Here is a 4585-nt window from a genome sequence, read left to right as displayed (position 1 = left end):
TAATATTTTCATTCATTCTGTACAATAAAGGGTTACCTCAGTACACATCTATGTGACATTTTCACTCTGTACAATAAAGGGTTACCTCAGTACAAATTTTTGTAATATTCTTATTCATTCTGTACAATAATGGGTCACCTCAGTACAAATCTTTGTGATATTGTCACCCTGTACAATAAAGGGTCACCTCAGTACAGGTCTCTGTGACATTTTCACTCTGTACAATAACGGGTTACCTCAGTACAGGTCTCTGTGACATTTTCACTCTGTACAATTAAGGGTAACCTCAGTATAAATCTATGTGATGTTTTCACTCTGTACAATAAAAGGTAACCTCAGTATAAATATATGTGATGTTTTCACTCTGTACAATAATGAATTTCCCAAGTACATATCCTTGTGACCTTTTAACTCTGAAAAATAAAGGGTAACCTCAGTACAAATCTATGTGACATTTTTACTTTGTACAATAAAGGATAACTTCATTACAAATCTTTGTGATATTGTCACTCTGTACAATAAAGAATGACCTCATTACCAATCTCTTTACATAGTTCGACAATAAAGTATACTTCACAACCTCTTTTTGTGACACACATTATGACGTTAAGGGTTACCTCAGTACCATTTTTGTGAGGTTTTACAGAATGCGACAGTTATATCGTTACTAGCTTTTGTGACATTCTAATACTCTACGACAATAAGGATTATCTAAAAATCAATGTTTGTTACATTCTGACACACTACGGCAATAAGGGTTATCTAAAAATCAATGCTTGTTACATTCTTACACCCTACGACAATAAGGATTTTCTAAAAATCAATTATTGTTACATTCTGACACACTACGGCAATAAGGGTTATCTAAAAATCAGTGTTTGTTACATTCTGACAAACTACGGCAATAAGGGTTATCTCAAAACCAATGTGTGTTACATTCTGACACACTACGACAATAAGGATTATCTAAAAATCAATGTTTGTTACATTCTGACACACTACGGCAATAAGGGTTATCTAAAAACCAATGTTTGTTACATTCTGACACACTACGGCAATAAGGGTTATCTAAAAATCAATGTTTGTTACATTCTGACACACTACGGCAATAAGGGTTATCTAAAAATCAATGTTTGTTACATTCTGACACACTACGGCAATAAGGGTTATCTAAAAACCAATGTTTGTTACATTCTGACACACTACGGCAATAAGGGTTATCTAAAAATCAATGTTTGTTACATTCTGACACACTACGGCAATAAGGGTTATCTAAAAACCAATGTTTGTTACATTCTGACACACTACGGCAATAAGGGTTATCTAAAAATCAATGTTTGTTACATTCTGACACACTACGGCAATAAGGGTTATCTAAAAACCAATGTTTGTTACATTCTGACACACTACGGCAATAAGGGTTATCTAAAAATCAATGTTTGTTACATTCTGACACACTACGGCAATAAGGGTTATCTAAAAACCAATGTTTGTTACGGTCTGACACACTACGACAACATTTATTCAGTAAAATCTGTTCTCAATGACATATCCTCTACATTGACGGTTTATATTGACCAGGTAAATATTCACAATTTGAATAATTTCTACCTGAAGGAATTCAATCTTTGTTGAAGAAAATGTGGTATAAAACCTTTGGCCTTGTGTATTGTGATTTGGTATATTTTGTAATTGTATTTTGATGCTGTGGTATAATTTGGCCTTGTGTATTGTGATATCGTTTATTTTGTTATTGTGTTTTGATGCTGTGGTATAATTTGGTCTTGTGTATTGTGATATCGTGTATTTTGTTATTGTGTTTTGATGCTGTGGTATAATTTGGCCTTGTGTTATGAGGCTGAGATATATTTTTCTTCATCTTTTCTTTTTTTTAGCTCCCCTGCCTAATGGGCAAGTGAGTTTATGCCGTGGCGCGGCGTCCGTCGTCCGTCCGTCGTCCGGCGTCAATATTTTACTTTAAACAACTTCTTCTCAATAGCCAAAAGGCCCAGGGTACTGATATTGGGCCTGTAGTATGCTGGGATGAATGGCTACCAAGTTTGTTCAAATAAATGACATTGACCCACTTTCAAGGTCACAGGGGTCAAATGTCTTAAAATCTTCAAACAACTTCTCAATAACCAAAAAGACCAGGGTACTGATCATTAATTCTGTTGGATGCTAGGTTGAAGGACTACCAAGTTTGTTCAAATGAATGACTTTGACTTATAATCACATTCACAGGGGTCAAATGTGTTTAAAACCTGTGATACAACTTCTTCTGAATAACCAAAATGCCTAGGATGATGATGATATTTGGCCAGTAGCATGCTGGAATAAATGACTACCGAGTTTGTCCAAATGAAAAAAAACTTTTAACAACTTCTTCTGAATAACCAAGAGGTATAAGGTGATGATATTTTGCCAGTAACATGCTCGGATGTAGGGCTAACAGGTTTGTTCAAATGAATGACCTTGACTTATATTCAAGGTCACAAGGGTTGAATATGTTAAAAATCTTTAAAAGAACTTCTTTTGAATAACCAAGGGATCTAGGGTGTTAGTATTTGGCTAGTAGCATGCCAGGATGAAGGGCTACAAAGTTTGTTCAAATGAATGATCTTCATCTTTTTTCAAGGTCACAGGGGTCAAATATGTTTTAACCTTTAAAAAACTTCTTCTGAATAACCAAGAGGCCTTGTATAATGCCAGTAACATGCTGGGATGAAGGACTACCAAATGTGTTCAAATGAATGACCTTGACATATATCCAAGATCACAGGGGTCAAATATGTTAAAAACCTTTAAACGACTTCTTCTTAATAATCAAAAGGCCGAGGGTGATGATATTTGGCCATTAACATGCTTGGATGAAGGACTACCAAGTGAATGACCTTCGCCCATATTCAAGGTCACAGTGCTCAATATATGTTTAAATCTTTAAATGATTTGTTCTGTTTTACCAAAAGGTCCAGGTGAATGATATTTTGCCAGAAGCATGCTGGGTTGGAAGACTATAAACTCTGTTCAACCTAAGAGTAAGGAGGGGGTTTCACATTATGATACATTTTCCTCTTATTGACTTATAGACAAAGTGGTGATTCTACTTAAATCTCTACTTTTCCTTTTCCTCGGTTCATTTTTAACATTCCTCTAACATTCTTTGTAGGCGTGACTACTGACATCCGACTCATTTCTCCATCCTAGTTAACATGTATAGGATGGTTATCTCATGTATATTAACCTTTAGTAATTGTATTTTACCCCGGAGTTTCTAACACTTTACCACGTATCACACACCTTCTGAATACCCGGTTATTCACCGTGACCATTGTGCCTATTTCTGTCTATCCTACGTATCTTAATAGAGTCTGAACATATTCATGAGGGATCGAATGGACAACGTGTCTATTATTGTATGGATGATATATTATGTTATACAGGCAATGCAACTTTTACTTTGAATTCTTTTCACGCGCATAGTAATGAAATATTCAACAGATACACAAATTGAATTAAAAAAACCTTTATGGAAAATGCAGAATTTATTTTATTAAAGGATATCATGAATATATGTAAACTCAGTGACATCTAACAACACGATCATAGATATAGATATACTCTTCACATGCATAGAGTAACACAGAACAAAGCATGCCAATAAAGCGTGCGGTAATTGATTACAAAGACAATGTTGTTAAAATGTGTGTTTATATAAATACGCAACATGATGAACATACATGTAAACATTTTTATCATATGTTCGTCCAATCCTCGAATATGCTGATATTGTATGGGCTAACTGTTCCCAGAGAGAGTGCAACGTCTTGGAGTCAATCCAACTTGAAGCAGCACGCATCATTTCTGGTTTAAGACGAGGAACGAGCCATAACATTTTATATAGAGAGACTGGCTTTGTTACACTTAGTAAAAGAAGACATTTATACAAAATATTGCATTTTTTAAAATCCTTTAATAACAATTGTCCTTCTCATGTCTCAGACTTGATACTGCCCCTTTTTAATAACATTGAACATTACAACTTTCGACATAATAGGTTATTTGACGCTCCAGTACCAAGAACGAATTTATATAACTCTAGTTTTTCCCCAAAACTTATGTCAGAATGGAACAATCCATCCCGTCTGTTTCCCACCATGACATCTCTTGGAGCTCTGAAAAAGGAATGTTTACGTTCATCCGATATTGATGTCCATCCAATATGTAGTAACATTTGTAAATATCACGGTGATAGAAAAATTAACATAACATTATGTCAGTTAAGAACTTCTGCAAGTAATTTAAATTCAGATTTATTTAAGGCACATCTAAATGATAGCCCTGCTTGTATATGTGGTTCCCCCTTCGAAGATCGTGATCATTTTTTCCTGCACTGTCCTTTTTACACTAATCAAAGACTAATATTACTTAACTCTCTGTCAGTGATGAGTGATGCTTTTCCACTCAATACCCAAACTTTTATTTATGGTTTTCAATCACGAGACGTAAATATGAGTATATAGTTATTGTGGAGACGGTTCAGAATTACATTAGAGACACCAGACGTTTTTATTAGATTCTCAAA

General features: G+C 34.7%; 1 protein-coding gene across 1 annotated transcript in view; it reads left to right on the top strand.

Moving 5' to 3' along the window:
- The window catches only part of LOC110451137 (cubilin-like), a 61848-nt gene that overhangs the window by 33299 nt on the left and 23964 nt on the right, over positions 1 to 4585 (top strand). The gene's annotated exons all lie outside the window — the stretch shown is intronic.

This window comes from Mizuhopecten yessoensis, unplaced genomic scaffold (assembly GCF_002113885.1).
Source record: "Mizuhopecten yessoensis strain PY_sf001 unplaced genomic scaffold, ASM211388v2 scaffold5809, whole genome shotgun sequence".
NCBI lineage: Eukaryota > Metazoa > Mollusca > Bivalvia > Pectinida > Pectinidae > Mizuhopecten > Mizuhopecten yessoensis.
Note: the sequence above shows the minus strand (reverse complement) of the source record. Positions and strands in the feature narration are given on the sequence as shown.